This window comes from Humulus lupulus, chromosome X (assembly GCF_963169125.1).
Source record: "Humulus lupulus chromosome X, drHumLupu1.1, whole genome shotgun sequence".
In the NCBI taxonomy this organism is placed as follows: Eukaryota; Viridiplantae; Streptophyta; class Magnoliopsida; order Rosales; family Cannabaceae; genus Humulus; species Humulus lupulus.
In genome coordinates, this window is record NC_084802.1 from 72,917,268 (window position 1) to 72,944,315 (window position 27,048).

Consider the following 27,048-nt stretch of genomic DNA (forward strand, 5'->3'; position numbering starts at 1 on the left):
TGGAGGTGAGATTTTGGGCGTTCTTTGTGTGTGCTCGATTCATGCCCGTTAGTCATGTATCTGATATGACTAAAGATCGAGCCTTATTGATGTACGCATTGATGCAGGGCATGAGTGTTAATCCGGGTATTTGGATAAAGGCCAACATCAATTTCATTGAAAAAGGGCACACTACTGGAGGTTTAGCCCATGGATCAGTCATCACGATGTTGTGCTGTAAGGCTGGTGTCCCAGAGTTTGTTACTGATATCTATCATTCGCTGCAGCAACCATTATCCATTAATTTGATGAACGGCTATCCTGAGCCTTCTTTATATGTGCCGCAAGCAAGAAAAAAGGGAAAGCGCCGTGTGGAAGCTGTTGTGGAGGAGGAAGATGAACCAGTTTTATTGGGTGGCGGTAGCAATTCAAGCTTGCAGCAAGTTAATGAGAAGTTGGACTATCTAATCCAACAGAATCAATATGTGGTTCAGCAGCAGCATATGGTGAATCAGTATTTGGGCCAGCGATATGATTATGAAGTGAGTCATGTGGCTCAATTAAACAATTTGGTGAACCGCTGGTTGCTAGATGATTCGGATCGCACTTATTTTGCTCCACCTCCACCCTATCCACCGTACTCTCCGTTTTACCCTCCGCCTCCACCCCCGTCCTTTACTGGTTTTCCTGCACCTCAACCTCCGCAATCTCAGCCTTTCGAAGGTCCTTCGTTCCATCCACCACCACCGCCATACTGATGTGGCTGGTCAGGTAAGTTCTCTTCCCTTGTTCTTTTCTTTATCACATTGGGGACACTGTGCATTTTAAGTTTGGGGGAGAGCTTATTTTGTTTTGTTTTGTTTTGTGCGTTGTTTAGTTTAGTTCTTAGTCTTTTGTTTGATTTTCTGTGTTGTGTAGTGTAATTGTTAAACCATCATTCGTGTCTGTTGCTGCTTTGTTTTTGCTCGTGAAAAGGAAATTGAATTCAACTGTGTGCTTGGTTCAATTGGTTTAGAGTTTAATTTAAAGGTTTTGTGGGAAATTTTTAATATGTTTTGAAAATGCAACATTTTGGAGTTTATTATATATGTTTGACTAGGGTTGGTGGTATGACAATTTGAATTTGATAGAACTTGCATTGTTTGGCCTTTGAGGCGAAATCCTTGATGACATGTGTTTAGAAAAGTGATTTAGGCAATTTTATTTGATCGATTGTGCCTTTCAAGCCAACCTTGATTTAATTATCCTTAGTCACCCTTTTTGAGCCTTAAACTTGGTTTTTGTTCTTGATTATACTATTTGAGCCTAAATTTCCTAACGTCATTATTTTTGTTTTCCTTTTCCTTTGTTATCATAAGCATATAATTTGTGGGAAAGAAGAATGCAAAATAGTAAGGAATGTAGTATGATTGTACCAAAAGAAGAGAGAGAGAGAAGTCTTTGAGAAGATATAAAAAAAAAAAAAAGAATCACTTTGTCACTCTCCTCGATTATATATAGATATGGAAAATCTTTAGTTTGGGGGAGTGTGATTCAGAAAAAATATATATATATATATATAAGAAAATGAAAAGTGTTGTAATCTCTCTCTCTAATTGTATAAAAGGGTGATTTTTGGGGTGGTAAAGAAAAATTTGGCTGGTTTTAAGGTTGTATGCTTATGGTAACGATTGAGCTCAAATGACAATTTTATCTACCCCTGCCTAAGCCTAACGCTATAACCTGTGAAAGTCCTTTTGATTTCAAAACACGTGTTATTGACATTAGTGGAGAAGGTCAAGTAATGCAAGCATATTGAAAATTTGGTTTGTGGAATTGTCTGGAAGGAGTTGAGCATATATGATAGAGTCCAAATGTTGCAGTCATTTTCATGATATATTTTTTATTTCCCTAATTGAACTTTACAAATTGGACTTGAAGGCAATTGAGCTGAAATTCTGGTTATTGTTATTGCAATTGAGATTTCATGAGTTTTGGCAAAGCAGTATAGATGGTAATGATGGTTTAGCTTGTTCGTTTTGTGTTTGTTTCGTTTTGTCAGTTTAATTTAGGATTTACTCGAGGGCGAGTAAAGATTTAGTTTGGGGGAGTTTGATAAACGAGTTTTAGGCTCGTTTATGGTCCTAGTTTTTAGGCTATTTTTCATTAGTTAGGATTGTTTTATTTCGGATTTATGCTCGTTTGTTCTTGTTTCAGGGTTTTTGATGTTAAGTGATGCAAATATTGGAAAGGAGCAAAAATGGAATGAAATCGAGACGGATTTGTGACTTTTGGTGGTTCTATAAGAAGCGCTACAGCGCTACCTTGGGAGCGCCGTAGCGCTAGGAAGAAATCTTGAAGAGGCTCGGCACTGACTTTAGCGCTACAGCTCTACAACATCAGCGCTACAGCGCTTGGACGCAATTTTCAGGAAGTTAGTTCCTGACTTTAGCGCTACAGCGCTACCAAAAGAGCGCTACAGCGCTGGTGCCCAGATTTTCCCCCATTTTGGCTCTGACTTTAGCGCTACAAGGGTAGTGCTACAGCGCTGGGGTCGCGATTTCTGATATACCTGGCTATTTTTTATGGGCAATTCAGTCTTTTCCAGAGGGAACTTTTAGTAGGTATTTTTGGAATCATATAGGCGACTGAAAGAGGGCTGAAGGGACAACGACGGCTGGAGTAAGAACACCATATTAGAGGATTCGTCCCTGAGTTTTTCATCTTTTTCTGTTAATTTTCATGTTTGTAATTGAACTATTATATGGCTAGAATGAATATCATAGGCTAAATTTTCTTTTAGGGCTTTTATGTGAATCTTTTGGAAACCCTTGTTATGGTTTAATGCAAAATTGATATTCTTCTTCATCTCTTTAAATTCCTTGCAATCTATGTTAATTGTGCGATTATTGATTGATCACCTCTAATTGCTATTTTATGAATCAAATTGAAATCTGAAAAGTGAAATTTGATATGCTTTGATTGTTTGGATGCAAATTTAATTTAGAACGAAAGTATCTAGATTATTTGCCTATTTTCTGAGTTGCGTGGCTAATGCCTTCTACATGATTCAACTTACCATAGAAATATAGGAAGTTGTCATTTAGATTGAATTTCATAAGTCCTGACCAGATTATGAATTGTTTCTGCAACTTATTCTTGAATAGGGAGAAAGGGATATAGATGTTTGCATTAGGAAATAAGAGGGTGGACAATAGAGGATCATAATTGTCCTAATTGTATTTTCTCTGTTAATTTGTTTAATTCTTCATTGTGCTTCGTTAGTATTTTTCTTAGTTTAAAATCTCTGATAATTGTTTAATCAAATAGAATTAAAGGATTAATTGATTGGTAATTGATAAATCAGTCCTTGAGGACGATACTTGGTTTTTACCATTTTATTACGAACTGCGACTGTGTGCACTTGCACAGCATAAAATATCGCAACAGATGGCCAGGGCATTCTTCAAAGGTCCGTGGTCCTCCTCAGTAGGGTCCTCAACAGCACCTTCTTGGGCTTTGCTCGTGCTAGCCAGCTCTAGTGCAATGGCCATGTGGGTAACGTCCTCAACAGAGAGTCCTTTGCTTTCGCCAGATTTGCGCGACGGTGTATGCGCCTTTTTCTGAGAAGAATTCTTATCAGGGGTCTTCTCAACCCGCTTGGTAACTTCAGCAGGTGGGTCAGCTTTCTGACGCTTGGCTGAGGGAACCTCATTGCTAGGACCACTTGCATGCTTTTGGGCAAACTTCTTGAAAAATACGAATGACATATCTGCAAAATAAAAGCAAAATATTTGTAAAGGTGCCAAGTAGGGTCAGAGCAAGCAAAAAATCATAATTAAGCAAAATTAAAAGTAAGTTGTGAGAAGAGAGTCAGATCACCCTCTTCGGCTCCCCTCGAGTAGTCGGTTGCCTCGTGCGGGAGATCCCCATCACTGCTTGATGAGTCTTAATCTATAGGCTTTATTGCAGCCTGCTTGCCCTTTCCAGGCTGGGGGGAAACGACAATTTTGAGAGCACCTTGCTCAGTAGGCTCCTTGATAGCGACTCTGACCAAGCTTCTTGTTCGGGGGCTACGCAGGGTCTAGATTAAGGAATTGATTACTTGGTTTGCTTCTTGCTAGGTAGTGGACTAGGTGGACCTAGCACTGGACGGAGGTTTCCTAGGAGATTTCCTGGTAGGGGTGGCACCTTTGGCCCTCGTCTTGGGACCAGGGTAGAGCCCAGCAGATGCAAGTCTTTCTACGGTGGTCAAGGCCACCAGATCTTTACGGCAAGGGTCCATAGTAGCTAGTTCTTCGATGGCTAAAGTAAAAATACCTTGACCTACCTTGTCGAGGGCTGAACTTGAGGTCAAAGAGATAATTTATTTCATGTGCAGTTGGCTACAAAACCAGTCAACAAATTGCACAGTGAAAAAGATGTCCCTTGGGGGTGATTAAGATCAACCCCGCTTCTGCGTTGTGCTCGTTAGATGACCCATCTACAAATAGTCTCCAGGCAGGTGTTTGTTCTTGATCATCTTTCTCTATAATCGGCTCACTAGCAGGGAGTCCGGTTAATTCAGCTACGAAATCCGCTAAGGCTTGTCCCTTTATGGCTGCTCGAGGTGCATAGGAAATTTCTACCCCAGCTCAACTGCCCATTTTAATAGTCGACCAATGGCGTCTGGTTTCTGTAAGACTTACCGTAGTGGCTGGTCAGTAAGAACTATTATTGGGTGAGCTTGAAATTAGGGTCGCATTTTTCTAGACGCCAGTATCAAGCAATAAGCCAATTTCTCTATAGTCGGAGATCGTATCCCTCTAGCCTTTTACTTATGTAGTATGCTGCCTTTTGAATGTTGTCTTCCTCCTGATTAAAACAGCACTGGCAACATAATCTGTTATGGCTAAGTAGATGTACAAAGTCTTTCCTTTGACCAACTTGGACAAAATGGGCGGCCGCGACATATGGGACTTAAGTGCCTGAAAAGCCTGTTCGCATTCTTCTGTCCACTCGAACTTTTTGTTTCCTCTAAGTAGATTAAAAAATAGGGCGCACTTGTCTGTAGACTTAGATAGGAATCTACTCAAAGCCACGATCCTCCCTGTCAGGCTTTGTACATCTTTAACTTTGGCTGGTGATTGCATCTCGATCAGTGCTCGAATCTTTTCGGGGTTGGCTTTGATTCCTCGTAAGTTTACTATGAATCTCAAAAAATTTCCTGATCCAACACCAAAGGAACACTTGAGATGGTTAAGCTTCATCTGATATTTGTTCAAGATGTTGAATCATTTCCACAAGTCCTTGATGTGCTCACCAGCCTTTCTCGACTTGACCAACATATCATCGATGTAAACCTCCATGTTATTACCGATCTGCTCTTTAAGCATGTGGTTAACTAGTCGCTGGTTAGTCGCACCAGCATTTTTCAAACTGAATGGCATTACTTTGTAGCAATAAAGCCCAATATCAATTCGAAAGCTAGTCTGCTCTTCATCAGGTGGATGCATACTAATTTGATTATAACCAAAATATGCATCCATGAATGACAACACTTCATGTTCCGATGTAGCGTCGACCAGCTGGTCGATTCTTTGAAGTGGGAAACAATCCTTCGAGCAGGCTTTATTAAGGTCTGTGAAATCCACGCATGTCCTCCACTTACCATTTGATTTAGGAACCAGTACGAGATTTGAGATCCAAGATTGATAAAACGCTACCCCGATGATTCCATTTTCCTTCAGCTTCTTGAATTCTTCTTTTAAGGCTTTAGACCTGTCCTTGTCGAGCAACCTTCTTTTTTATTGCACTAGTGGGTGGTTTTTGTCTATATTCAAGACATGGCTAATAACTAATGGGTCTATCATAACCATGTCTTTATGCGACCAGGCAAAGAACTCCTCGTTCCTCTTCAAAAACTCCACCACTAGTTCTTTTTTTTATTGTTGTCTCTAAGTTTTTATCGACTTTCACAACCTTGGTCGGATCTTTCTCTTCTAGTTGGACCTCCTCGAGGTCCTCCACGGGCCCAACATTTTCTTCTAAATCCCCAAAACTAGGATCTAAGTCCCTATCCTCACTTTGGGCAATGCCCTATTTGGTGACTTGTTCACCTGATTGGGCTTGTGATTCGTTTACCAACAGCAACCTTTTCTCTACTGCGCTCCCTGATCCACCTCTTCTTGCCTTCATTATCAAGGAGTTGTAACATTCTGTAGCCTCTCATTGATTTCCCAATATGCACCCAACACCTGCATCGGTTGGAAACTTCATGGCCAAATGCCAAACCGAAGTTACGACTCGTAGATCGACGAGTATCTTCCTATCACTCCATTTTATGCGGATGGACAATCGACTACTATAAAAGTAGCGAGCAATGTCCTGCTCGCGGGCACAATTCCTACTGTGACTGGGAGTCTGATTGACCCTGTTGGTGCTAGCCCCTCACCAGAAAAACCATAGATGGTTTGGTTGCATGGTTCTAAATCTTGCACTGATAATTTCATTCTTTCCAGTGAAGATTTGTATAAAATGTTGACTGAGCTTCCTGTATCCACCAACACTCGTTTCACCATCATGTTGGCAATTTGGACATCCATGATCAGAGGATTTGTGTAACGCCCTGGATAACCAAGAGTGTTACATTGTGTATTTTCAAGTAGTGCAAGACTTGCTAATCAAGTCGTTTGAACAATAATGTGTTCCTAAAGTCAACTATCAGGTTAGGGTTAAAATATTTTGATCATAAACGGTTAATTTTCATTAAAACAGATGTTTGTTACATGGGATCTCAAAAAAATAGGGTATAAGTGATAATTTACAACCCTCAAAAGTTTAATACAATCAAAAACCACTCTAATGGCAAAATACATGTTTTGGGGCTCTGTCCCTGTACTTTCCCTTGGCCGTGGTGGACGAGCAACTGACTATGTACACCTCGCCCCCAAAGCTCTCCAACTCATGGTTGGTCAAGTTTTCCTTTGCCTTTACTTGCACCATGTAGCACTCGTGAGCCAAGGCCCAGCAAGAAAACCATAAACAGCAAGCACAAATAACAACAGTAATATTCAATCAGTTCAGTTATTTAACAAAATTCAAGCATATAACTAAACAATAGTAAACGCATCATCTCAAACACATATCATAACTAGTTACACAAATGCTCAGGGTTGGCACACTTAGGCCGAGCCCTCTATTTATTTAGCTGACTCTGGCTCGCTTAGGCCGAGCTGCGTTCAGTACGTTTATCATCAGCCCTGACACTCTTAGTGTTATATTATTTTATAATATTATATTATATTATAATATAATGTTTTAGATTAAATAAATGTGACAAAGAGTGTCACATATTGTAACATATAATAGAGAGTTACAATATTTAGATATATGAGATATATCCAAATATGTAACATATTTGGTGTTACAAATTTGTAACTTCCAAATATCACTCATTATTGTGTAGATTTGTTGTTACACAATATTGAGATGAATTTCTTAAAGCCATATGAGAACTGATTGATAGATATGTGATTTTAACTCCCATATTGTGTATGGAAGTTACAAAATAAAGTGGGAATAAATTTGGAACGTTTTGAAAAAATTGAAAAATTGGTTGCTGGAAAATGTCTAGGGTCGCGGCGCTTGTTTGTCAGGCCGCGGCCCAAGTGGCTGACAGCATCTTCCAACTTTCGATTTTATCCAATTTTGAACATTTCCAACAGCCAAATAACTCCCAAATTCTCTATTTTAATTCCATAAACATCCAATTAATCATTGGTAACAGCCATGGAGGTTGGTGGAATTTGAAATTCAAAGGGTGTCTCAAAACTCTATAAATAGGAGCCTAATGCTCACTTGTAAGATACAACATTTCTATCCATTAGAGCACTTGGCTAGAAACACCTTGAGGCTTGATTATTCCAAAAAGCATTTCCAAAAATCTGTGAGAGATCCCTTAGTGCTTGAGTTAGGGGGAAATATTTGGACAAAGGTTTCAAACCTTGTTCAAGTTGGTGATCCCCAACACTCTTCACTTTGGTAGTGTGAGTGAGAGTTGTTTCTATTTTGTTTTCTTGTTCTTTCTTTGTATTCTATTTCTCTTCATCTTCATATTCTTCTGTTTTGTTTATTTGTATTTCTTGTTTTTAGTTGTAATCTTCTTTTCTTTTTGTTTCAAACACTTTACTTTATTTGTATTATTTTGCATAAAGTTGTATTTCTCTTCTTCTATTTCTTCTTTTATTTATTTGTATTTTCAGTCATAGAGTTGTAACTTTAATTAATCAATAATTATTTATTTGTAATATTTTGTTTAGAGTTGTAATTATCATACCATTTCTATTGAGGCAAAACTATTTTCCCTAACACTTTGGCCATTCACTCTCATGTACATAACAATCATATAATCACACAATACACATACCCAGTTATTGGGAACCTCAGTCCCATCCACAACCACAAGGGTGCAGTCTTCTTACCTCAAATCCCGAGCGAAGAATACAAAACGGTCCCAAGCACGATCCTCGGCCCTAAGCCTTGGCGATAAACCTAGTCATAGTGTTAATGGGTAACCATCAATTTCTAATCCAAATAAATACTTAGGAAACAATAGCTAGCCTTCGGGAACCAGGTAGTAGAAATTGTCCTGAGCGTCTAGGTTTGAATTCCCGAGCCTCCCCAAACCTTAAACACCATTTTCCTCTAATTCTCTATTGCGGGTCGCGACTTGCCCTTGAGGGTCGCGGTCCGCCCCTTAGACAGAGGCTCGATCCCCCTCTGATGGGGGGGGGGGGGGGGGGGGGGGACGGGCCATGACTTGCTCTCCCCCGAGTCGCGGTGCGCCTGGTGAACAGAGGCTCCCAACCTCCAAAATTCATGCGGGCCGCGGCGCCTGAAGAACAGGGCCGCGACCCGAGGCCCCTAAACCCAGAAAAATCAATTTCTCTCAGCGTTTTCCACAAGTCCAACCCCAAATTTCTATCTCAAACTAGCAGCCAAACTCAAATTCAAACCCATAATCCCTATCCTTATACCCCAACCATCTCAACCAACCTATAACCATTTTCTTGCACCATCAAACACTCAAATCCAGCTAACAAACTAAAACTCATGCAAACTCTAGGTTTAACATATTTTCAACAGAATTAGAGATACTAGCTTAAATTCTTACCTCAAGTTGCAGCCTTATTCCTCAGAGATATCTTTGGATGTGTTGGGGTTTTATGCCCTAATTAAAACCTAAATTCTTTGTAATCTCATTTTATTATCAATAAAAGAATAGAAATCATTTTTTGACTTGGTTAATCACTTTGCTCACATGTTTTATTTTCATGATTATTTGTTTAATATAAACTTCTATTAAATCCCAAGCATATAGCTAATCTTATTTATAGTGACATAATCACAGTGGAATATAAATATGACTATATGTTCAAAATAAGTTAGTCCTAAGATTAGTCAGTGCAAAGGATTTACACTAACTTGCCAATCTACGATATGATCTACTTACACATTACAGTGTTATGTTCTTTCCAGAACATTAGCAAAGTAGATAAGATCGGATGTATTTGTTACATCGGACAGGACCGATATTGACAGTTGATAAGATAAGTAAACATACCGTTATTATCTATTCTAGTCATATCATATAGTTGACCATAGGTCAATTCAATCTCAATTCTGAGTGGTTAGTATTCTAACTGGTTGTATTATTTGAGTTCTTTGACTTGTTCGTTACCAGCTTACCCTACGGACTAGCCCATACTTACATCTTGGGAACTCGGTAGTGTAATTGAATGGGAGTGTTAATCATAGATATGAACATCTATAGTTTCTGATGAAGAAGTGAAACGATGGTTTCCTTTTAGTTTGGTTCAAGGTGTTAAATGATAGAGATCTCATTTCAGTAATTAAATGAGTTTACTGAAATATCATTTACAAGGAACTAAGTGTTTTAAGGATAAAATACAATGAGGGGTAAAATGGTATTTTAGTCCTATCTCATTGTAGACCTTCTATAGAGGATTGAGTGAAAATTATGGTTGTAACAATGGATAATTAATAGCGTATCTATATTTGTTATAGAGCGTTCTATGAATTCAAGAGTGCAATTCCGAGTCTATAGTGGAGTCACGAGGAATTAATAAGTTAGTAAATTTATTTGTTAGATTTATGATAACTTATTGGAGCTTGATTTCATAGGCCCATGGTCCCCATTGTACCTTGGATAAAATCATCTAGATAGTCTCAATTAATTGATTTAATTATCAATTAGAATTATCAAAGTTGACCAGTTCAATTTTGGATAGTTTCACAGAGTTGTGTAATTTTGAGAAGAAAAGAGAAATTATGGCAGATTTATTAATTAAGATAAATTGGTATCTAAATTAATAAACAAGTTTAAATCAAGGTTCAAATTATAAATAATTAATTTGATAAAGGATTTAAATAATTATTTAATTAATTAAATCGATAGAAAATAATACAGGCCTTGATTTTAAGTCCAATGGGCTTATAATCAAATGGGAAATTTCACGGGCCTAAAGCCCATGATAACTTCGAACTAGGGCTTTAAAATAGCTATTATTTTATTGATTTTTTAATTAAATTAAATGGCATAATTGAGTATATAAAAGGAGTGCTTAGGAGAAGTCAAAACATAAGTCACAAGTCAGATTTTCTGATAGTTTTAGATTCTCTCTAAACACAAGTCATTTTCTAAGCCTCTTTGTTATTTTCTCTTATTCTCTCTATATCTATCTCATGTGTTGAGAATTTCCCACACTAATCTAGGTGGTTCTAAGGATACATTGGAAGACTGTGAAGAAAATAGAAGATCGATTCAGTTTCTTAATAATACTCTGCGACAGAGAGGATACAAGAGTTAGAGAAACTAAAGGAATGACTCTTTAATTCCGCTGCATATAACGTAAGTATTATATTCATTTTTTCTCTTTGAATTCAATTTTAGAAACATGTTTTAGGCTATCTCGTATTAATTTGTTTAATATTAGATATACATGAAAATAAATAAAGATCCTGTATAAGCTTTTCCTAACAGGATGATCCTAGCTTGATCCCCCTGGGTTTCCACAGCTGAAATCCCAACCCCACTTCCTGAGTTTTTTCCTTCTTCTAGCTTCAAGGCACAATGAGAGAGATGGAGAGAGAGAGAGAGAGTATGTGTAGGGAAGTGAGAGAGAGCTGAGAGTTTAGAATTCTTGGGTGGTTTCTAGTTGAGTCCAGACTTACCCACACTGAGTTAATCTTTAACTCAAAATGACTAAACTACCCCCCCATGGGTCACTTAGTACTTTAGTTTGTTCTAGGGGTAAAATAGTCTTTTCCTCGGTTTCCGCTAATTCCTCAAGTGTTCCTAACATTTACCAATTAATACTGTCCCTTCTAATTAATTGCCAAATATTTATTAGTTACCTAATAAACCCCAAAATATTTTCTAAATTCCCAAAATACCCCCAGGCTCCCCCGAGTCCGGTATTAAACCTCGTTGTGACTATTTTGCTAATCTGCTCGCTAGGACTGTCTCGAGCCATATACTACAAATATATCCACATAATAATGTTGTGACGCTCTGGATAACCAAGACTGTTACACTATGTGTTTAAAATAGTGCTTAACCTGCTAAGCAAGTCATTTGAACTTAAATGTGTAATTAAAGACTAAGTCAAGGTCAAGTAGTAAAAGATTTGGTTGACAAAGTGTTTATTTTTCATTAAAATATTAAGTTCGCACACGGGATCCCAAAAATCAGTTTACAGATTGGTAAAAGATAAACAGATACAATTTAGCCGTCCTAAGTGGCAAAAACAGGGTTTAACCCTAGTTCCTCCCAAGCTACCCCGACCGTGGCAATCGAGCAGGATGCATATGTACACACTGCCCCTCTGAAGCTCTCCAACTCATGGCTGGTCCAGCTATCAACTCCCTTACTTGCACCACATAGCACCCGTGAGCCAAAGCCTAGCAAGAAAACTTATAACAACATGCACAAATAGGCAACGGTATAAAGACAGTAAATATAATTCACCAAATTCAACTGATAGTAGATTATAAGCAACAATCCCAATAAAAGAGCAATAGTAACATTTAATCAACCTTGACCCAACCAGTCCAATTATTCAACAGAGTATAAGCATTAAGTTACACAACGACAAACATATATTCTCAAACATACATTTCAATCAGTGATACAAATATTCAGGGTCGGCGCCCTTAGGCCGAGCCCTCTGTTTACTTAACTGACCCCGGCTCGCTTAGGTCGAGTTCATTGTTTATTTAGTTGACCTCAGCTCACAACGGCCAAGCCACGTCCAATGCGCTAATCGTCAGCGTCGGCTCCCTTAGGTCATACTTTCACATTTCATATAATACCAATACAGTTACACAACACATATATCCAGATACGGGGAACCTTAGTCCCAAATACAACCACATGGATGCGGTTTTCTTATCTCAAATCCCAAGCACCAAGCGTATGGCAGCCCCGAGCACGATCCCTAATCCTTGAGCCCTTGCGGAATAACCTAGTCACAGTGTGATAATAAATAACCATAATATTCCAAACCATTTAAAAGCTTTGGATTAAGATAGTAGCCTCTGTGACCTCGATTTCTACTAAACCTAGTAGTAGAAATCGTCCTGAGCACTTAAGTTTGGATCCCCGAGCCTCCCTGAGCCTTAAGACACACCTAGGTTAAAACTGCTTAGGCAGGCCGCGACCTAGCCCTAAGGGTTGTGGCGCGCCTCAAGTCAGAGGTGTAGCCTTTGCATCTGGGGGGAGGTGGGTCGCGACTTGCCCCCTAGGGTCACGGCACGCCTATAAATCTGCAACCCTCGCAGGGCATCTGGGGCACGCGGGCCGCGGCGTCCATGAACTGGGTCGCAACGCGCCCCCGTGAACCCAAAATTCCCTGGGTTTCCCAGCGTTTTTCCCATCTCAAAGGCCTAGAACCCAGCCTACTTATACACCCAAATCATAACCAAACCCGAAAATCAAGCCTAGAATCCATAATAGCACAACATAGTTATCATAATTACCCTAGGAACTAATCCATATCTTCAAAAAAACTCAAATTCAGACCCAAAGTTAGAACTTAAATACAGCTAAACCAAATTTAAAATTTCAGTTAAGAACAAAGAGATTCACTTACCCCTGCTGCAGATTAAACCCTTGAGTTAAACCCTTAGTGATCCTAGCTTCAATTCTCCAACTCCAAAGCTCAAATTCTCAGCCTTTTCCTCAGCAATTCACCAAGAACTCTACTTGCCTCAATGCCAACCAAAGGGAGAAGTTTAAACCAACCAAGGAGGGAGAGAGAGAGAAATATATACTCTGCCTATTTCCTTGAGTCTACGGGCTTCTAATGAGCCTATCCACAAACCAAAAAGACCATATTGCCCTTGATATTAACCCAGCCTCCTAATTGCCCTTACGGGCATAATGGTCATTTTGCCCCCGTTTCCCGCTAATTCCTCAAGTCATCCTACCAATTGCCAATTAATCCCGTCATGCCCAACTAATTATCAAATATTTACCCATTACTCAATAAACCCCAAATATACATTAAATTCCCAAAATACCCCTAGGCTCACCCCGACTCGGGTATTGGACCCCGTTGTGACTTTTCGCCAATCCGCTCACTTCGAGCCGTATACTGCAAATATATCCACATAATAATGTGGTCTCAATCATTTACACACATATAATCACATTTATGCTCGCGACGGACCAATATTATAAATATGCCTCAATTATCAAGAATGGGCCCACATGCATATTTAATACTCATAAACATGCATATAATCATACTCACATTATCATATATATATCATGCATGTCACATAGTCACGCATTTAATCAGTTAATCACACATATATCCAGTTATGCCCTCCCGGCATGCTAATCAAGTCACTAAACCCTATTAGCATTTTTGGGACGTTACAAATGTGGTCTCAACCATATATCACATAAAATCACATTTATGCCCTTAACGGGCCAAAATTACAAATATGCCCTTATAAGCTATAAAGGGCCCACATGCACATCTAATACTCATAAACATGCATATAATATATTCATATAATCATATTAATCATGCATGCCACATAGTCATGCATTTAACTAATTAAACATACATATATCCAATTATGTCATCCCGACACGCTAATCAAGGCACTAAGCCCTATTAGCAATTTTGGGTCATTACAATTTGAGTGGGGGAATCGAATATGATGTGTGCCTAGCTCGGAGAAAGTTATCAATTCTTCCCATTTTCGAGATTTTTTGGGAGTTCACTCCTCAACGTTTAACATTTCTATGTCCTGATCGTGATGTAGGGTTCTGGCATATCTCTCCCTTGCCTTACTGTTGGTTTTTATATATCAAATTAGAGATTATATGCAGCAGAACAACAATCAAAATTGTTAATTTAATCCCACAAGATTTCTAGATCTACTTCTTCACATACATATATGTTTTGAATCAAAGATATGAATAGAAAATTACCTCAAGTCCTTCCTTGCTGCTATCTTTTTGTATGGAAAAAATCCTTGAGATTTCACACCAAAATCTTCCAAAATGTTCTCAGCACACAAAGAACGAGTGTGGGCTCGCTATACAAAATAATAGGCAAAATCTATTTATCAGATGTTCTCAACACAAGAGATCTGATAAAGTTTGGACCTAAGTTTGTGAAGAACAATTACCTATGCTTGTATCACTGATCTCTTTCTCTCAGAGAGATTTCACGATATCTTTTCTATCCCTGAAAAGTATCGTTCTGAAAAACGGATATCCTATATTTAATATATCCAATATATTAAAATATAAAATATTAGTTATTTTAAACAATTTGAAAAATAACTAATCAGTTATCAAATTATGTTTAAATAATAATATTTTAATCATATTACAATATCTCATTATTTATTTAATAGTTAAATAACTAAAATTGTGGAACCAAGAAACTACCAAGAGCTTCTTATGCGTGTAGCACAGTGACTATGCACTGTGCTACACGTGTACCACATGTCAGGGAAGGCATGTGATTTTTCCAAATTTTTTCTTATTATTTAAATACCAAAAATCCCAAAAATAAATTAATTCAAAATTAATTATATTTTTATTAAATAAAATAATTAATTAATTACACATAATTATAGAATAATTATGTTTGGTGCATAGAAAAATATTTTACTTATCAAATAAGTCATTTTGCCCATTTTTGTATTTACCTTTGTCAGTGTTTGTTTGAGCCATTTCGGGGACCATGGACCTATAACATTAAGCTCAAATAAATTGAAACTAAATGATTAAACTCTTTAATCATTATAGTTAATTTATTAATTCTGATATTTCTCCACTATAAATTCAGAATTGCACTCTTTATGTTATAGATATACTTTTACAGAAATCTTATCTTAAGTCGTCCATTGATATAACCATCTTACAATAGTTCAACCCTCTAATTAATTAGTTCATAAATTAGAATGGAAGAATTACCATTTTACCTTTCTAATTTACTTCTTATTCCTTAAGTACCATTAATTCACTAGTGAATAATTAATCTATAATCTAATTATAGATTTGAGCTCAAAATCATTCAGTTCCAAAATTAACCCTTAAGGGAACTAATATACGATCCGTTAGGAAAGATTAGATTTCATATTGTTGATACATGTTTCCAGCCATCCATGATATTAAATCTCAAAAACAAAAGTCATTAGCCTCATTCTATGAAGAGACCTTAACGAATGAATCAAAAGATTTAATAAACATGAACACTCAGGATTTAGGTTGATCTATAAATGATCATCAATTATGATATGAATTACAAGTCTTTATTGTTAAATGGTTTTTGGATAAAGACTTTTATTCATATCGGTCCATGTCATATATAATCATATTATATAAAGCACCTTTACCGAGATGTCTTACCACATCAATAATCTGAATCTAGATTATTTGTATCAACATGATACTCAGCAAACCGTACTTACAACCCCAATTAAAGAATTCTTTAACTTTAATTTGTTGTTGTTGACTATTTTTATTCATTCATGTGATCTTAATTCTCTCGTACTAATACAATATCACATCATCAATAATGAATATGGAATTTTTCTGATATTTACAAAATTATTCAAACAATAATTTAATAATCCAAATATAACAATAATAAACCATTGTATTTACTTATTCATAGAAATAACAAATGTCTTTTACATGCTTTTAGGACATACTCCTAACAATCTCCCACTTGTACTTAAAGCAAGTGAGGCATTTCTCTCAATCCCATATTACATACATGACCCTCGAATTGCTTTGCAGGAAGCGTCTTCGTAAACAGGTCTGCCAGGTTGTGTTCTGATGCAATTTTCAGAATGGACACATCTCCTCTATGTACGATTTTTCTGACTAAGTGGTATATGCGCTCTATATGCTTTCCCCTCTTGTGGCTTGTTGGTTCTTTGGAATTGGCCACTGCTCCACTGTGTCACAGTAAAGAACAAGTGGTTTCTCCACTTCTGGTACAACTTCCAGATCGGAGTAGAACTTTTTGAGCCAAACTGCTTCTTTAGCTGCTTCACGAGCTGCTATGTATTCAACTTCCATGGTTCAATCAGCTAACTAGATTGCTTAATGCTTCTCCAGACAACTGCTCCACCACCAAGAGTGAATATTGACCCAGAAGTAGACTTTCCACTATCTTTGTCAGATTGAAAATCTGAGTCAGTGTATCCAGTAGGTTCAAGGTCACTACCCAAATATACTAGCTTATAGTTCCTCATTCTCCTGAGATACTTGAGAATATGTTTCACCTCAATCCAGTATTCCAAACCTGGATTTGACTGATAACGACTGACAATCCCTACTGCATAACATATGTCAGGCCTAGTACATAACATTGCATACATTAGGCTCCATACGGCTGATGCATAGGGATACTTTCTCATGTCCTCTTGCTCTTGTGGTGTCTTTGGACACTGATCTTTGCAAAGAGTAATTCCATGTCTGGTCGGCAATTGACCCTTTTTGGAATTTTCCATAGAGAATCTTTCAAGCACTTTATCAATATAATTTTCTTGTGAAAGTGCCAGGAGCTTGTTCTTTCTATCTCTTAGAATTTTAATTCCTAGAACATAGCTCGCTTCTCCCAAATCTTTCATTTGGAATTTGTCAGCCAACCATTTCTTTACATTTGAGAATGTCTTTACATCATTCCCAATGAGTAGGATATCATCAACATAAAGAATTAAAAAAACCACAACTTTCCCTTTGATGTATTTATAAACACATGCTTCGTCAACATTTTGTTCGAAACCATATGTTTTAATAGTTTCATCAAATGTTAAGTTCCAAGATCTTGATGCTTGTTTCAATCCATAAATGGATTTCAACAACTTGCATACCTTTTGATCTTAATCCTTCTTAATAAACCCTTCTGGTTGTTCCATATATATGGTTTCATCAAGTTGGCCATTCAGAAAGGCTGTCTTGACGTCCATTTGCCATATCTCGTAATCATAGATGGCAGCTATGGATAAAAGTATGCAAATGGACTTAAGCATGGCCACAGGAGAAAATGTTTCTTCATAGTCTACACCCTCTCTCTGTGTGTAGCCTTTGGCCACAAGCCTTGCTTTATAGGTCTCTACCTTTCCATTTGCACCCATTTTCTTCTTGTAGATCCATTTACATCCAATGGCATTAACATTGTCAGGTAGATCTACAAGTTGGAATACATTGATTCCATTTCTTGATTCATGGCAGCTTGCCACTTATCAACATCAGGGTCTTCCATTGCTTCTTTAAAAGTCAATGGATCGTCCTTTTCACTATCTGATACAAGAACATGTGCCTCATGTTCGTAGCGAATAGGTTGTCTCACAATCCTCCCACTATGACGTTGCACTGGTTTTTCTTTTTCAGGAATTGTGGTTTCTTTGGTTGTTTTATCATTAACTGATGAAGAAGATGGAGATAAAACTTTATCTGTCATTAGTTCCTCTAAAACTACTTTGTTCCGAGGTTTAAAATCATTCATATAGTCGTATTCTAAAAAGGTTGCATTCGTCGAAACAAATACCTTTTGATCACTTGGGCTATAGAAATATCCACCTCTTGTTTCTGGAGCATAGCCCACAAATATACACACCTCAGACCTTGAATCCAGTTTTCTAGATTTAGATCTTAGCACATGAGCAGGATAACCCCAAATACAAAAAATTCGTAAACTAGGTTATTTCCATTCCATAATTCTAGTGGTGTCTTTGTCACAGCTTTGGACGAAACTACATTCAAAATGTAATTAGCTGTTTGAAGTGCATATCCCCAAAACAATAAGGGAAGTGAAGAGTAGCTTTACATAGACCTAACCATGTCCAACAAGGTCCGGTTTCTTCTCTCTGAAACTCCGTTTTGTTGTGGTGTTCCAAGTGTTGTGAGTTGGGATAGAATACCATGCTCCAGCAAGAAATCTTTGAATTCGGAATCCAAATATTCACCACCACGATCAGATCGGAGTGTTTTTAAAGATTTACCTAATTGCTTCTCAGCTAAGGCTTTGAAGTCTTTGAACCTATCAAAAGTTTCTGACTTCTTAAGCATTAGGTAAACATGACCGTATCTAGAATAGTCATCAGTAAATGTGACAAAATATTCATAACCACCTCGAGCTTGAATGTTAATTGGACCACATACATCACTATGTATAAGCTCTAGTGGTTCTTTGGCTCTATTCCCCTTCGAAGTGAAAGGTCGTTTAGTCAATTTTCCTTCTAAACAGGATTCACAAACCGGTAGGGTTCTAACTGTTAGTTCCCTCAAAGGTCCATCTTTAGTTAACCAGTTTATCCTATCTAGACTAATATGACCTAATCTTAAGTGCCAAAGATACGTGTCATTTTCTTTAGAAACCTTTTGTCTTTTGTTACTTTGTGGAATAGCTACTTTAAATAATTCAGAATTATTGAGCGATTTTTCAATTGGATTAAGCATGTACAGTCCGTCCTTTTGTTTTGCATGACAAATATTGTTCTCATTCCTTGAAATAAAAATCATATTATTATTAAAAGAAATGCCAAAATTTTGTTCATGTAACAAAGATAAAGAAATAATGTTTCTAGGAATTTCAGGAATAAATAGAACATTATTCAAAACTAGAAAATTGTTCTTAAAATCTAAACAGACTGTTCCACATGCTTTAGCTGAAATAAGCGCTCCACTTCCCACTCTCATAGTCATCTCTCCTTGCTCCAACCGCTTTGCGGACTCAAGCATCTGCAAACAAGAACAAACATGGTTAGTGGAACCAGAATCAACTATCCATGATAATTTATCTTGTTCCACCATACAAGCTTCGAGTACAAGTAAATCTAATTTACCTTTCTTTTTCTCTTTCAGCTCGGCGAGATACTTTGGACAGTTTCTCTTCCAATGACCATCGACATTACAATGGAAATACTTTCCTTTGGGTGCCTTTTTTTTGGGGCCATTGTTCTTTTTGTTCTCGGGTGCCTTGGATGACTTCTTTGCCTTTTTTGGATTGTCTTTTTTAGGTTTGCAGTCATTGTTATTGCTTTTCCTTTTCTTCTTGGAAGAAGAGGGTTTTGCTTCAGCAACATTTGCTTCAGCAACATTTGCTTCAGCATGACTTGAGATCGTTTTGTTCAAAGACTCAAAAGTTTGTAATTCATTCAGCAATTGTGACATGTTAAATTCTAATTTGTTCATGACATAATTTATTGTGAATGTAGAAAAAGTAAGAGTTAAAGACTCAAGTATAATGCTTACTTATGTCTTTTCATCCATGACTGCTCCATGCGTCTCAGTTTCATGAAGTACACTGATCATGTTCAAAACATGCTCACGCACAGATTGACCTTTCTTCATCTTAGCATTCATGTAGGTTCTAGTAGCCTCATAATGACTTTGATTAGATGGGCGCCCAAACATTTCCTTAAGAGATTCTAGTATCTCAAAAGCAGTTTCCATGGATTCATGCTTTGTTCGTAAGACATCACTCATGCTTACAAGCATATAGCACTTAGCTTTGTTATTTGATTAAACCCATGCATCAAATTTGTCCCGAACATGTTTCGGGGCATTGGCGCCAGGCTCTTCAGGACATTCCTCATTTAGGACAAACTTGTGGTTTTCGCTAACCAACAACCGATTCATATTTTATTTTCATTTTATGAAGTTATCACCAGTTAATTTTTCTTGTGCGATTAAAGCAGTGATGGGATTTCCAGAGAAAGACATATTCTGAATAAAATAAAAATATTATTATTATATTTAGAAAAATAAATATCAAAGTTTCGGAAATTAAACGTGATGCATGAGCACAATTAAAACACATAAAATAAAGATTAATTTCCACGATAAAACTTTCTAACAATTAAAGTGCCGCCTTAGGGCCGGTCAAATTAATCTTAGAGAATTTATAAGACATTCTTATCTTTATTGTTTAAAACTTAAAATAACTCTTTATTTTCTCTTTTAAACATTAAAGTACCACTTAGTTTGGTCAAGTTATGATTATCCACTGCAAAAGCTTAATCATAACTTTTTGAATGTAACCCATTATTTCGGAGTTCATGACTTAATTTAGGACATGTCGCCTTAGGGTCGGTCAAACCTAAAATACATCATTAGTTCCTATCTTTGTAAGAAATATAACATTGCTATTGATATGTCTAGACACCTTCCTTAGGGGAACGAAAACAAAGCCGTCGTGAGGCGCTATTCATATCTCACGGTGTTATATTAATAATGGAGACCATGGGTTATGTTGAGTTATCAACCCTCTCCCACTCACTATTTTGAAATAAGTGTTTTTAACCTAATTAATTCCAAATTAATTATAGATTCTTTAAATTTTATGAACATAATTAAAATTGGAAAGAAAACGAGTTTCTAGGTCCATATCCAATTTTAAATTACCAATTATGTTCATCTAAACTTTACTAAAAAATAATTTTAAAATAAAGTTGGTTTAAAGAAATTAAGTCATAAAGACTTAAAACTGGTGTGATATTTTACCAAGTTTTCAAAAATAAAACTAAGTAATTTATATGCAATTGGTTTCACAAAACAAATCATATAAATATATATGACAATCCTAATAATCATGTTTCTACTAATGAGATGCATGATTATGACTGTGTGGGTTTTTATGTATGGCACAAAATGCATGAACATGTTATCAATCACATGAAAATAATTATTTAAATAAATAAACAATAAATGTTGAACCGGGTGCTTTTGGGTATTTCTAATTTTACAACCTCTTTATAAAATTAAAAAAAATAAAATAAAACCGCCTTGATCTCCATCGGGTTTCTTTATTTTACTTTCAGTAGGATATGTGTCTTTGGTCCATAATAATAATAAGAAAATAATTTTCTAATTATTTTGATTAATTAAAATAAAACTTTTAAAAAATCATTATTTTATTTTCCTTTTAATTAAAACAAGAAACTGAAATATTTAATTAAAATCTATTATTTTTAAAATTAAATTTTGAAATAAGATATTCAAAAAAGTTTGTTAGGATAGCAAAATTATCTCATTATTTAAATATCAAATTTCTAATAAATAGGATATTTAACATTTTTAAATTTTTTTAAAAAATAACAGAATAATTTCAGAAAAATTAAAAAAAAAATTGGACCAGCAAGACGGGGACACGTGGCATCAAACGGTGCTGCCGAGGGCATTTTGTATGGATACGGACGTCCCCAGCAGCGGCTCGGAGGGCGGCCTTGGAGGAACGGTGGCTGAATTTTGAATCCCGGGCTCCGTTCTGACTTTTGTGTGATCAGAATTACAATTTTATGGTGTCAAAAACCAAATGAAATTACATAAATCCTATGCCCCATAATGGCTTATAGAATGATCTAATCATAAACAAATCCTAACCCAAAAACACCATATAATTAACGATTCAACATTCCCATGCATTCAATCATATTAAGCCATCCATTCATTAATAAAAATAAATAAATGCATAAAAGTAAACCCACACAGATTCAATATATATATATGTGAAGATGGCTCTGGTACCATTTGTTGGTTTTTATAGATCAAATCAGAGATTATACGCAGCGGAACAACAATCAAAATTATTAATTTAATCCCACAAGATTTCTAGATCTACTTCTTCACATACATATATATTTTGAATCAAAGATGTGAATAGAAAATTACCTCAAGTCCTTCCTTGTTACTATCTTTTTGTATGGCAAAAATCCTTGAGATCTCACACCAAGATCTTCCAAAATGTTCTCAGCACACAAAGAACGAGTGTGGGCTCGCTATACAAAATAATAGGCAAAATCTATTTATCAGATGTTCTCAACACATGAGATCTGATAAAGTTTGTACCTAAGTTTGTGAAGAACAGTGACCTATGCTTGTATCACTGATCTCTTTCTCTCAGAGATATTTCACGATATCTTTTTGTTGACCCTCGATTTGGCCAACGACACGGAGTCAAAAATACGACAGGAAATGAGACGACAATTAAGAGTTTAATCTAATGGTAAAGAAGAAAACAACAATGATTTATAGTGGTTCGGCCCCAAAGAATGGTAATGGCCTACGTCCACTTAGTGCTATTATTAATATTGAATCTCAAAGCCGTGATCAAAGAACTAGAGTTCTTGAGTTTCACAAACCTTGGGAGAATTATAATAAAACGATAGATAATCACACTATAGCTTTCTCTCTCAATACTCAGGAAAAAGATTCAGAGATCAAAAGTCCCCTCCTTGAGCTATTTCATGCATATTTATAGGCTCAAGGGGGGTTACATGGGCCAATGGGCCTTAACTTTCCTTAATAACCGCGTATCAAGGTAATAACGAAGAAATATTCAATGTAATTATTATAGGATTACAATCTTATTAGGAAATAAACTAAATCATACGACCAGTCTGGTCGTACCTAAAAGTCAGCCTTGATGAAGCAATGTGCAGCTGGTTGATAACTGAACGGTATCGCCTCATTTCAATTCTGCCACGTGTCATCCACGTGTGAAAAATGCCTGCCACATCATAAGTAACCATATTTTGGTAAACATTTGCCCCCCAAGTTTACTTTACTGCGACCAGCATAAAGTAAACTTAGGTGTCTGACCTTTCGTATGCCCCATGAAACCTGTCAGAGCCGTCATGCCTCTTAGAAAAAAGCAACCAATCATGCTCAATCAGGACTTTTCGGTTTCCCAAAAACCTGTATGATGGCTATTACAGTTCCCCATACTCCGAAAACAGTAATTCATAATTACCTCTTTTATAGTGTCATAGTCATTATAAATAATACCTCTAATTCACCTTTTTACTTTTCACTTTTCACTCGTCATCTCCTTCTCAAGAACTCCAAAGAACTTCAACCTCCAGAGCCTAGAAATCCCAGGACCTTTCATCGCTGATCCAAGGAATCTCCGTTCAGACGCTCAAAGTTTTCCGTGTTCATAATCCACCTTTCATCCAAGTAAGTTTTATGAACTTCTCAGTCGTTTATGTTGCCATGCAAAATCATTTTTTACTTGTTTCGTATTCGAGTTGTTGACTGAAACTGTCTTGGGGAAATGGGCATATTGATCGATGCTTGATAGGGAAGTGAAATAGTGTTGTATAGGAGTTAGGAGTCAGTTTGGTAGTCGAGACCGTAGATTTAAAGCGTAAAATCGAAGTAAAAATTTGATTTTTAATCTAGTTGAAAAACTAGGTTTTTCCCTCTCTCTCGGAGTTGAAAAAGTTTTCTCTGAAAATATTTTTACTTCCGCTTTTCAATATGTTTCTCAAACTGCTCGTAAGAGACTTAGTGTTTTTGCTAGAATGTTGCTGGCCGTATAAAAGCTTAATTTTTATACGCGAGCAACGTTATTCCAACTCTCAACACAAGCTTTAAGTTCTTATCTCCCCTTTTTCTGTTCGCAGCTTTTCATGCAAGATCCGTGGGGAGGTGAGAGACCCATCGATGATGACTTGCTAGCTCAATTGCTCGAGGATGAGGAGTAACCGTCGTTACTAATACCTGAAATTCCCTTTTCTCGCGCCACTTCAAACACTCCATCGACCCCCCTCTAAAATATGGGTCGAGCAAAAACTAATGCCAAGAAAAAGAAACCTTCCAATTCTTCAAATCAGCCTGCTCCTCGGGCTGAAATTCCCTCGACCAGTGGTCGAGAAAGAAATATCCCCAACCCTAGCATCCAAACCCATGCTCAACTTCGAAACGCCATTCAACCAGATGTTGAATGGTATGACGCCCCTTCTAGTCAAGTAACAATTAGGATGATTGCGAATTATATTAAAAAATACGGACTTTCTGGGGTAACCCTAGTCCAACCCACCAAAGACCAACAGGCGAATTTGCCTAGAGGCACTTTCAGCACCTGGTCAAGGTATCACATCGAGGCAGGAGCTATCCTGCCTCTTCATCCCTTCTTCCAAGGAGTGGCCAACTATTTCGAGGTCGCTCCTTTTCAAATAACCCCTAATGGATATAGAATGCTCTCGGCACTCTATATCCTTTATAGCCATAAGAAATGGCTTGTCCCCACACCACACGAGGTCAACTATCTGTTCAACCTAAAATCCAACCCTAACCAGGAAAACACGGGGTTCTTCCACTTCTGTCACCAGGAAACGTCTCGTACTTTCTTGAGTGACACAACTTTTATTTCCAATGTGGGGAGGTACCACCTTGAGTACTTCCTAACTACGAACATGGTTGCCAACAATCTGGCCTTCACCCAAGGAGGTAATACTTTAACACCTCTGGTCGTTTATTTTTCTTTAATTTTTTCCTGCACTTTCCTTATATTTTTAGCATCTTTCAGGCCCATGGTTACGACCAGACCCTACTCCAGACATGGAGGTCCGATCAGCCCTCTTGGCCAGTATGACTGGCGTGGAGAAAAGCGTCAAGCATCTGGTCATAGGGGCTAACCTTAGGCTGGTCAGGCTTTTGGCACCTCACCAGGATGTGAGGGAGTCAACAACGGGAAGTGCCACTGGCGAGGAGATTCCCGAGCAGCACCCAAATGTGTCACAACCTCAAAGGAAGAAGACAGCTGGAGTGACAATCAGGGAACCCTCCAGCATGCCGCAAGCTGCCGCTCTCCCCACCCCACTGGGAAAGGGAAAAAGGAAAGCCACCGAACCTCCCGCTCCCATCGACAAATCTTCAGATGAGAACGGTATTGATATCTCACTCTTAGATAGTTTGCCAATTCCCTGTCACTTATTTGACGGGGATGGCAACTTTAAGTATACTCCAAACTTAAGTTTAGATTTCTTCTAGGCAGTAAGTAGTTCAGTAAGTAATGTAGCGGCCAGTAGTTGTAGCACGGGTAGTTTATTTATAATCTCTTTACTTTTATTTTTAGTTCTATCTATATATCTTGTCTCACTACTTGTGTTGTTTCTTTTTGTGCAGACATGTCATCTGAAGACGTGTTCGAACATTACAAGGTTGTCGCTGCTTCTTCAGGCAGGAAGAAGGATAGCAAGAGGACTCAGGGGGAGAGCAGTAAAACTACCTCGAAGGAGAACACGCCACCTCCATCGCCACTCGAGCAACTGGCCTCAATGCCTCCGATCGACCAGCATTCCACTCCTCCAACACCTGTCGACCAGCACCCTACTCCTCAGGACCCTACCAGCCAAGCACAACACACTTAGCCCGAAGGCTCCCTGTCCAGCTCCGTGGTCAGTTCAACCAGGGAGGGGATATACAAGCTCTCCAAACATAAACGCAATCAAGAGGCCATTGACGGCACCATCTCCATGGAGACCGACCAAATCCTCAACCGAGGGCTTAATGAGATAGTTAGCGTAAGTTACTTCCTGATGTTGAATAATTTGTTTTTGATTTTCTGCCATCACCTTACTCTTTTCATCATATTGCAAGGATTGCTGACCATGACCGCTGGCTGGCGCCGTGTGGGTGCAATGGTGTCCAAGACCAAAAATTTTGACACCAGGCTTGCTGAGGCTAAGAAAGCGCTTGAAGGGAAAAATACTAACCTGCTCGAGAAGAACAATGAGCTAACCAAGCAGAACGGCGAGTTGCTTGAGAAAAGTGTGGAGCTGTCTAAGCAGAATGAGGAACTGCTCGAGCAAAAAGCCACTTTGACTGAGGAGCTGCTGGACAGTCGGGACGCCCTGAAGATATCCAATGAAGACAAAGAAAAATTCAGGGAAAGCGCCAAACTCAACTACCAACAATCCAAACAGCTCGAGCTCGATTTGATTGCAAGCAGGCAGGAGACGAAGGAGCTGGAAAAGCACGTGAAGGAGCTTGAGGAACTTGAAGCCAAGAACTTGGAGAAGTACAAGGAAGCCACCCATCTTTGCTTCTACGAGTTTTGGAAGCACAACTGGAAGGCTAACTTTAGCTACCTGTCAGATCGCCCGAGGCGGACTCTAATGTCTCAGTGCGCCATTCGCTTGGAGGAAGAAGAGAGGGCTAATGTTCCTGCTTCCCCAGAGATCTCCCTGGCAACAGGGATAGATGGTGCAGATAATGAAGCTGGCACAGCTGTCGACCAGGACACTCCTCAAGACCCTCCAACCTCTTAGTCTTTTTCCTTTTTATCTTTTAATTTTTTGACTACACGACCTTCGGGTCGTGATGTAAAGACACTTTAATTTTCTAGTTAAAATTTTATTGCTGCATAGGGAGCTTTTACTTTTGATTGAACAATTACATCCGAGCAGTAACTGCTCGCGATGTAAAAGGTTTCCTTAAGATATTATAATATTTGCCTTTTATTATAACATATGTTTGCATGACCGAACTTAGCATAGTAATTTGGATTGATTTAACAAAATACAAAATTTTGAAAAATACTCTAAGTACCTCAGCATGCTTTCACTTATTTTGCTCATGTGTTTACATATCTTTCGATATGCTTTGCTTACTAGATGTCTTTTATGCCCCCCAAGTGATTGAGGAGCTTTAGGTCCTTAGTCACTTGCCTTGACTAGAACCTGTTCGAACATTACTACTCAGAGCAAAATAATTAAAATGGTAATACAACAAAACAACACACGTAATGAGCAAATACT